Here is a 10,208-nt window from a genome sequence, read left to right as displayed (position 1 = left end):
CCTACATGCAGCCCGAGGCAACCATCACTGTCTACCTCATTATTTTTGGAAGAACAAAGACACTGATGAATCCTGTTGGATTAAATATAAGGTGCTCTCATTATGACCTGGCTTACACACAGGAGCAGACTACGTTAAGCTGCTCTTCTTATAGTTAACAAGGACTGTACCCCACTAAGAATTTGTCAGTCGACTCAGATTAATCTGTTCAGTGCAAATAATCGACTATTTATTCTTTTAGTTGTATGTAGACAGAAAATCAACTAGCATGTATTTCAGTGACCATATTAACATTGGTATTCAAATGCAAAAGTGTGACGGAAACATATTTGTGAGCACTGAAAAATCAATAAAAGGCAGCTGCACATGATGTAAGACTTAAATTGTGGCCTATTTAAATTGACAACGCATGATGTTGGACTGTCATAGCCTATAGATTTGACAGAATAATGAGACAGGCAGCACACTCGCATTTCTGTTGAAATGATGCTCTTATAGGCAATTTCTTTCTTCATGGTTAGTTTAGCAACAGGTTCGAGTTTCTCCCATCAGTTAACAACCAGCGCATTTTGTTATGTTATGTTTGCCAGCTTGCACTGCTAAAGAATAAAAAAAAATGTATATTTGATTCACACACACACAACAAATTTTGACCAGTGCATATTTTTTACATTACTAGTCAAATTTGGATGATGTCCATGTCGTAGAATGTACTTTAATGGAGATGGGCAAATAAACTGGGTGCATATATGCAGAACCAACTACTTTGTCAGCGCCTTAAAAATCTTTTGTCTTGTCAAAGTAGACCATGATGTTTAAAACCACTGCTAATAAAGTACAAATCTCACCTTTATATGTCTTGTCCTAGTGGATTTTGTTGTCCTTTTCTCCTTGTTCTGGGCAGTAATTTGCTAAATAGTATCATCAGCAGTAGGTTTTGTAGTGTCACAGTTGAAGTGGGGAGGGGGCACTAACTTCTACTGTAATGCACACTGGCTGACAACAAAAAAAGGTTCAACTAGAAAAGTCTCAGTTGATGAAGGTTCAACTAGAAGAGTCTCAGTTGATTGACAGGTCTCTCGACCAATGATTCAACTAGTTGACTTTCAGGGGGGCAGCCGTACAGCCAACACTGTAAATATACAGATAAATCTCACCCAACTGAGCTGTAAAATCAAAGTGGAACTGTTAGAGTACAGCACTACCAGGCAGCTGCACCTTCTGCAGTGAGAAAAGCTGTCAAATGTTGCCTTTTGGTGGATACCAGCTGAGCTGACAAGTGCCAATGATACACCATGAGTGATAAAGACATTCAATCCTGCTTACAGAGAGGTTTTCCAGATGTGATAGTCTGCAATGCTCCAGCGCTTCATTACTGGATAGAAAAAGGCGGTTGCTGTGTTTTACTGTTTATGTTGCCAGGGTGATAAATGAAAAGCAGAATCACTTGCACAACTAATCAAATGAGTGAGTGACAACAAGTCAATATTTTCTCATTGTGAGGACAAGCAATATATCTGCACAGAAAGAGGCTGTGCTTCAATGCTTAGGCAATGCTACACTCAGAGCATTACACAGATAATGCCCCAATAATCTGGCTTGGTGCGGCTGTTAAGAGCAGTGTCAATAAAGACACAGAGCCAAAAGACAATCTTCACCAAATATGGGATAAATTACCAACTCAGACATCGTCTAGACTCTTCATACAAACATATTTCTGTTGTATAATGGCTACAAGCCAACAAAGACAAAACTGTGGACACTGGACATTGATCTGTCGACGTATAGGATAAACCATTCATCCTAAAAGCAGTCTTATAGAAATCAGCATATAAACACTCAGATAATCGATAAAGTGGCAGAATTGAGATCTACAAGTACTGCGTAGTTTGATCAGAGAATTCAGGCTATATAAATTTCTCCTTTCATTCCTTAGGGCTCACTTTGTCATTTTAAAATACATCTCATTAAAAACTCTAACAATTACCTTGCTTTTGATTAAATCCTTGACAAAATAAACACCCATAAACATAAAATGGTGCAAACACCATCTCTATAAGGCTGGTTAAACACCAACAAGATCAATGGGTAAATTTATCAGCAAATATTACCCTTCACTGCCTGGCAAGTAATCATTAAGGAATGGCACTGATGCATTATTCATTAGCTAATGTATAATTCAGACTTAACAGCAGATTCTATGCATAAATAAAGCTGTGATACATTTAAACACATTAAATGTTTACTTGCTAAAACAGGATATGAATGCGCAGCATGAATGCTTCCCCGCTGCCCTCAGTTAATTATCTGGTACCATACTGGATACTGGAATATAGAGTCTGACAGCCCACTCATCATCACACACTTAATGGGCACAAGCTACTGATATCAAACACATGGTGGGGGTTGGGAAGCTGTTTAGGTGCAGTCGATTGCTAAAATCCTAAAGAGCAACTCATTTCTTTATTGAACTAAGTAAAACAGACATTAGGAGTGTTCAATAAAACCACACATTACAGCCTTTCAGTCAGCCAGTTTGTTTTCTGGGGGGTTTTTTTGTGGTAATTTTTTTTTTTTTTTTTTTTTTTTTATCTCCTTCGGACAGCACCTCCTGCATTTAAACATCATACCAGGATTGCGAGGATCTTCCTGTTGAGCTGTTGGAGCTGGTGTCAAATGGACAGTCAACAGGGAACCCACTCCAGCTTCATCTGACAGTGTTCAGAGCAGGCGGCCCTGTGGGGACCTGCCATTCCACTTTATGACCATGCACTGAATTAACGAGGCCAGATGTCCCCCCACTGAATATGTGTGAAAGTGCCCTCTGACAGGCTCAGCTGCTTTAAAGATGTACTGACACAAATGGGTAAAACAAAACAAAACAAAAAAGATAGGGCCTATTTTCAATTATCCCAATTTCTCACTCATTGTTTGCTCCTGAGGTTTATGTTAATTAAAGATACTGGCACTTTGTCTGTGCATACTACAAATTAGAAATTTTTATGATCAACGCACCTCTCCAGTCCTTTGCCTATTTCAGTAGTCACCCACCGAAGGGTGCTGCCTCCTTAACAGTGCTAATGCTGTTTCATGTGCACTATGTCTGTGTCTAATGTACTCTAAATGAGTCACAAGTACATTGTAGGCTGCCATCTGCAAGGATGAAAGGCCAGGAAATGCTGAGCTTGCAAGTTCCATTTAGAAATGAAACCAAAATCAACAGGACCTGAAGAGATTTATCACTACTACTCAAACATGTGCTGGTGAACGGAAATACCAACAATGATATGGAAGCCTTGACTTCTCATTGATTTTCCTGCCTGGCTTCATGGCAAGGCGGCTCTTGCATTTCTGTATTATTGGGTGTGTGTGTGTAGGGTGTGCAAGTGATACCTTTTTATATGGCTGAGATGCAATATATGCTGTTAAGCTGCCTTCAGATGGTCAAAAAGCTGGTTGTAATTTGCCTATATTTATCTGATCAGCACTTCACAAGCAGTTTGTTTTTAATGGGTCAAACGTCACATCTGTTTTCATTCATGTCGCTTATTATAATAACTAGGTCTTTTATTTGTAATTATAATAGAACACAGTTGAGTCATTCAGACTATCACCCGAATGGAAAAGATAAAGACCCCAGCAGACTTAGTCATGAGAAAGAAAGACAATGCAAGGCCCGCCAACACTGCTTCAATTACAACTTGACTTTCTCTGGTTCCTTATGCATTACATCATACTGTTAGAAATCAACACACAGACAACCTGAGAGTTTTCTACCAGCTAGTAATTGCCATCATCCCGACATAGGGAGGAAAGAAAGTGGGCAGAGATGCAGTGTGATGCAATCCCAGTGAGGGCCATCACGCGAGCGGATTTAATAACGTTTTTCCAATGCCCTGTCAAACATTCAGTTGCCACTGAGCAGCTCAACAGCCATCACTGTATGCCTTGGTGTATGAAGCATCTCTCCCTCTGTATGGTCAGAAACAGCCTCTTTGAATTGGATATCGCACCCCATACTCCTCCGAGGTGACACTCGCACACATGCCTGTATGTGAGCTGAATGTTTACCAGTTCTCTGTACCTTGTCAGTGGTGAGGCTTCTGTTTGTGAACAGGGGTGATTCACACCACTACTACGCTTCAGTCGGTTTACATGAATCAACACAGACTGTGGACTCAGATCCAGATCAAGTTACATATCAGATTTAATTTCCAATAAAACACTGGTATGAAGCAGTGCAAATAGAGATAAGAAACTATACTGACAGTAGTATGGCACCGTGTACATAATTAAGCTTTAGGCTGCTGTATTTTCATCTGAGGGAGCCTTACTGTGACACTTGCTGCCTTGTTCTCTCTTCCCATACAAATCCCACACCGCAGAACAACTCCATTAAGAGGGCTGACCACTTCCTCTATCATTAATTCCGCAACTAGTGAAACTAAATGGATATCCGAACCTCTGTGGAAGTGAGGAGGATGCGATTTCAAAATCTGTTCAAAGAGACGAGCAAGTTTTCCCACATGACTGTGCAGATTGAAGCCCATTTCAGACATGCACTGCAACCCCAAAATTATGTAGATATTACCTGGAGGAGCTGGGCCAGAGTCACAGGGTTTACTTAACCCAGACATTAAATGGTCTTTACCCTGCAATCTCCTGAGTACAAAGTCTGCGTAATGTCCTAGCGAGCCCGTGTGAATAGAGCAGCTTAGTCTAAGTATTCATACTGAGCAGAGCATGTTGATGACGCTCCATCATGTAACTGGCGTGAACCAAATCCTCAGACAGACGCATCAATGCACAGAAAAGCACTATATTAAGACCATTCACCATTTACAAAAAATAAACATGCACCAACAGTGTGTGACCATTAACAAGACAGACAAAAGACAAAACATATACTACAGCCAATTGTTAAGAAATCAAAATTTGCATATTAGAACAGATTACAAACGTCCAATAATGAAGAACGTCATTTATACTGAAAATACCAACAAAAATATATAACTGAAGATTCTGGTACTGCTGATGTTAATTCTAGGAATGGCAAGAGACTCAGCTGTTTATGATCTCATTACAAAACCAGCTATGTGGCAGCGTCATGTCCTCTTTATGGACGCTATACCCAGGTCCCACGCCTTGCATAACCAACATGGAGTATTTATACTGACACGGATCATCTCCTGTTGTGTTCTAGATGTGTGAAAGGGCAGCTCCAGACATAGTCCGAAACTGATTCTGCAGACACTGTCTGGAGTTCATACATGAAAACGGCTTGAGATTGTGATTGCATGTTACCCACATGGAGCTGGTCAATGTTAATGATTTCTGTCACACTGCTGGTTACCATTTGAGAAACAGGTCCATCACTCTAAATAAATAAATAAATAAATAAATAAATAAATAAGTAAGTAAGTAAGTAAATAAATAAATAAATAAAAAAGGGACCACTGACGACCAAACAAAAAAAAACACAATCGTTCTAAAGCAAAGGACACCTCTTGTGAGTGGCCTCAGTGTCATCTACATATGACTGGGTTCTTTAAAGCTGCATTAATTAACTCTACACTCTAATTTTCGACTGTTAAAGGGAGGATTGGTGATTCCGGGGGGGGAAAAGAAACCAGCAAGAGGAAGCTCCATTTGTAGACGACCAAAGAAATGCCACCCTTTCGTTTCAACGTCTCTGGAGAGAATTCCTAAAGAACGTCTCGAGAACTAATGTATAAGGAATATAGAGCCCAAAGAGCCTGTGGTTTTTGATGGCTTTGCAGCAACATCATGTCAAATAAAGAGATTTGCATTTTAGCAATACCATATGCATGTCTAATGTTGTTTGCAGTGGGTGTATCTGCAGCCACACAAACAAATTATACAGAGGAATTTTTTCCCTGTAATGTTGACACAGTACCAATGTTCAGGCCACTGTTTTATCACATTCAATGTTGCATACTTGACACACACAACCGTGAGTTGCGTGTGAAATAAGAAATTTCATGTTACAATTTGATACCTGAACACACTCCCCACTTTTCTAGCTGTGTTGATGGCGTAAATTTTAACAACTTCTCACTAAAACGCTACATGGACTGCAGTGTTATGTCCAAAATAAATGAACTGTATGGCCTGGACCAAAACTGAGGAAAAATTAGCAGACTGAGCAAAATTACTTTATTTGTTAATCCAGGAAAATGCACTGGTTTCCACTGACTGGACAACAAAACGTTAACATTGCAGTTAGTTGGATGACTGCAATTGACAATAATAATAATAATTAAATACAAAGGTACACAATTGAAATGCTAATATTAGCTTACTAATGATACAGAGATACACGTTAGCCAGCTACAGTGCTTGCACGTCTAGCAGGAAGAAAGCCACATCTGTGTCAAATTTTAGTCCTTTGGATGCTTTTAATACTCTCCATCTCTGACATACCAAACCGATGTTAACCCTGGTTTTACCTTGTTCTTTGTCGTACTCTTTCTGCACTACAGAACACGGCCTCTTGGGTCTAACAGGTCTGCTCCCATCCTGGGTTGTACCTGCACAGGGAGCCTCCATGGTTCCATCTTTGAAATGAGCCATACCGGTTTGAAAAATTTATCTTATAACCTCGGATCAACAGGGCGTGGAAGAAGTGCGGTGTGGATTTTAACAACAGTGACCACAGAGGGCAAGAAATAAACACAAGGCCTGAAGACAGAGTGGGGTGGAGGGGTTTATTACAGCAGGGGGACGACACTTCAAAAAAAAAAAAAAATTTTTTTTTTTACATGATTCATCTGAATTTGTGCTAAATTGCAGTTAATGCAGCTTTAAACCCAACCTTGTTTTGCTGCCAAATGTTCAGCCAATATAGGAGCACAAATCAACTCAAGACAACAGACACCTGAAAATCTTCCATAATAGATATGCTGTATGTTATCTGTAAAATCCTTACACTTCATCTCGTAATGACATTGAAAACAAAAACTCCCACTGAAATTTAAAGAGAAGCAGCTCGCTGTTCAGCAGTCTTCAGTTCCGAGTTAACCATAATTACACCTCATGACTTATACAATGTCACACATTCACATGACTTTAAAAACCAACTGAGCCTTAAATGTTCAAGTAATTTTTAGGTTGAGCAAATGTCCTTTATGTTCCAACAATCATCCATTAACTGCCATGCTTTTGCCGTACATTGTTGTCCCACTCAAACGCATTAATCACATCTGAATCATTAAGCTAGAGGTTATTTCTCAACTAGCAGGGGACAAAAACAATGCCACGGGAAGCTGGACATATTAGAGAAGATTTGCTCCTCACAATTAGCAATGCAACATCCCAGTACATTTAATAGCAGGAGGGGGATTTCAGGAAGGAACTGCTTTAATGTGACAGAGACTGAAGGCAATCCCTGCTTCCCCCATCCTCAATTTCAATCTTGTCTCAGGGCTGAAGGGTTCTTTGTGCTTATGTGGCCACATACCCTGTGGATTCAGCTTCTGACTGGAGTCAGATGAAGATTTACTATGACCAGTTTTACAGTGATTCAAGTAAACAAGTCTCCCTCTTCTCCTATAACTGGAAAACATGAGATAAGCTGCATTTCAGACAAATAACTATAGTCTGCTTTCAAATCCTAAGCTGCCCCCTCCTGAACACACACATCCCACCAGCCAGCCCCCCTTTGCTCTTTTTACAACATATGCAGATCTCCCCTCCTTCACCACCCCACAGTGAGAGCTGCATGTGCTTGGGCCAGAGTTCATAGCCTCTGGGGTGCTGAAGAGGGAAGTCAAACTAATTTGATGGTCCATCAACAGTTTGCAACTGGTTCAGCTGGTCTCTCACACACACTTAATACCTTTCCCTTCTTTCAAAAACATTCAACTCTTTTCCATTACTACAGTCCAATAATCAATTTATGACATGAGCAGGGCTGTAAATCCAATACCCAATCCTTTATGTGAAGCATGAGGGAAATCCCACCCGTCAAATTTATGTGCCACTGACTCATCACGAACTGTTTCATCACTTTTCCTTGTCAAAATACAACTTTTTTTTCTTTCCTCGAAACTGACTTATTGCTCATACACGAGCAGTTTTTAAATCTTTCGTGTATGTTTTCCTGGGCAGCGAGCTTTCCTTTTATTCTAGTGCTATGAAACCACTAGCTGCTGAAACCCTGTTGCAGACTGGCCAGGTCAGCTTGCTTTAGGGTCTGCTACACAGTCCAGACAGTGTCAAGTTTTACAACAATGCAGCAAACTTTAAGCCCGGCGGAGCACTCGAAAACATTTGACTCGAGGTCACACGCGCTTTCTGCACCGGATATAAACACAATTAAGACACTTTTAGCTCCAACTCCAAATGCCACCCGGCTTTAGTCGTCACTGTTGCACAAATTCCGCTTCTCTATCACACACACACACTGCTCCCCCCTGCCTGTGCCCCCACCACCTCCAACCACAACCATCCTGCAATCTCTCCTTTTTTGTATTCAACTACTCACCCGCCAGTCTGGTGATTCGTGGAGTCCCAGAGATTGCTGCAAACAAGTTGAAAACGCGAGCCTTGCCAGGGGTGACCCACCGAACTTAAAAAAAGAGAAGCCTGTTGGGTCAAATCCAAGAAGCAGGGCAATGCGGGGCGAACGTGGACACTTTTATCCTCTCGTTTTTTTAACCCTCTGCCCGCACGGAGGGGCTCAGACGCGCACTTGCTCCAACAAAAGGCAGTTTCAATTCAGAGACTCTTCACGTCCGAAATCGCAGAGCAAATGAGTGTAACGTTAGCTAGCCGCCCACCCCACCCCCCCCGAAACTGCTCCTATTCCCTTTGGCCGTGTTGTTGCTGTCGATGATAGTGTCCACATGAAAAGTAACACACCGCTCTTAGTTGTTTCGAGGGGTAGGAAACCAGTGAGTTCGCCGTTTACAGGCTCCGCTTCCTTTTTCCACACACACGCTCTCTCTCTCTCCCTCTTTCCTATGCACGCACACGCACGCACGCACACAGGCACTCTCCCTATCGCTCCCTCAGTCTCTGTAACCCCCCCCCCCCCTCCCCTCCCTCCTCTTCAGCTGTTCAACAGACGCATCCACATGGCTGACCTAGTCTTTCTTTATCCAGACACTAGTGAAGGAGAATTACCCCGACCACACTCAAAAAGAGGAAAAAAAAAATCCGAGCGAAACAAAAACATGGACTGGATTCAAATAATCGTCAGGGACAAAAGGGTGGTGGTGGTGGTGATTGGGATGGCAGTGGGGCTGTTGATTGATGGCAGCCTCGCAGGGAAACGCTGCGTGCACCGTGTGTGTTTGCTTGCAACTTCATCAGGAAGCAGCCAGAGTAGGCCGACCTTCATCAGCCGATCAATGGTAACGCTTATGGGAATGTAACTGAAACACTAATGCGAGACTATGAGAACCGTGAAACCTAGCAGCAGCAGTAATAGCACTGCCTTGTATACAATGGCTTAATAGCCCACCTCTGCTCAAACGCCTCACAGCAAAGACACATTTTAATGGTTCAAAGTAAATAAATAAAATGGCGTTCATGTATAGGCTACAGTCGCAGATTTTCTGAAAAACGTTTGCACCTGCTGGAAAACACGGGAGACCGAGACCCCTGAAGTCTTCTCAGGATTGTGGAGCTCATTTGCATTTTTGTATAATAAATGAATTAGTCACCCCACCCATTAAAAGGCAGAAACAAGCAGGGATGATAATGTGAACGGTCCATTAGCAGCATTTGGGAGGCTGCACATCACATCAAACATGATATTTTCCAAGGACTCAAAATAACTGTCATTTTGGGGAGAAAGAATGCACAAGCGTTTGTTTCTCTTTATCTAAAAGCTACCAATTAAAAAACGGTCAGTTTCTCCCCAGACCTGTATGGGAAGCAGGAAAACAAAGATGGACTGCATTTAGTGATGAATTAATAGGATGATTTCCATTTCACTGAGCAAGCAGCTTGACACATTTTCATTGTCTTAAACATGATATTGGATCACTGTCAAAATCCAATTAAGTAAAGCAAATAGTCTGCACACTGGGTTCTTTTTGCACTAAAACCTGACACAAGGCATCAAGAGAGTAGGGATCAATAGAAATTTAATTGAGGGTGGTGTGCAAGGGGTCTATATAAACCAATGCTTGTTTTCATTTCCATATCGGGGGGGGGGGGGGGGGTTAATGCTTCTCAAC

The 10,208-nt window shown here is 41.5% G+C and overlaps 1 protein-coding gene across 5 annotated transcripts in view; it reads right to left on the bottom strand.

Annotated features, from left to right (window-relative positions):
* rerea (arginine-glutamic acid dipeptide (RE) repeats a) overlaps window positions 1-10,208 on the bottom strand; it is a 137,578-nt gene that overhangs the window by 94,524 nt on the left and 32,846 nt on the right. Inside the window, exon 1 of one of the 5 annotated variants that reach the window (XM_020614870.1) lies at window positions 8,507-9,041. The exons of the other annotated variants lie outside the window; for them this stretch is intronic. The gene's annotated coding sequence lies outside the window, so the exon portion shown is untranslated. Of the gene's footprint in view, window positions 1-8,506; window positions 9,042-10,208 lie in introns of those variants that run through there. 5 annotated transcript variants of the gene reach the window in all.

Source organism: Monopterus albus, unplaced genomic scaffold, assembly GCF_001952655.1.
Source record: "Monopterus albus unplaced genomic scaffold, M_albus_1.0 scaffold6.1, whole genome shotgun sequence".
Taxonomy (NCBI): Eukaryota; Metazoa; Chordata; class Actinopteri; order Synbranchiformes; family Synbranchidae; genus Monopterus; species Monopterus albus.
Note: the sequence above shows the minus strand (reverse complement) of the source record. Positions and strands in the feature narration are given on the sequence as shown.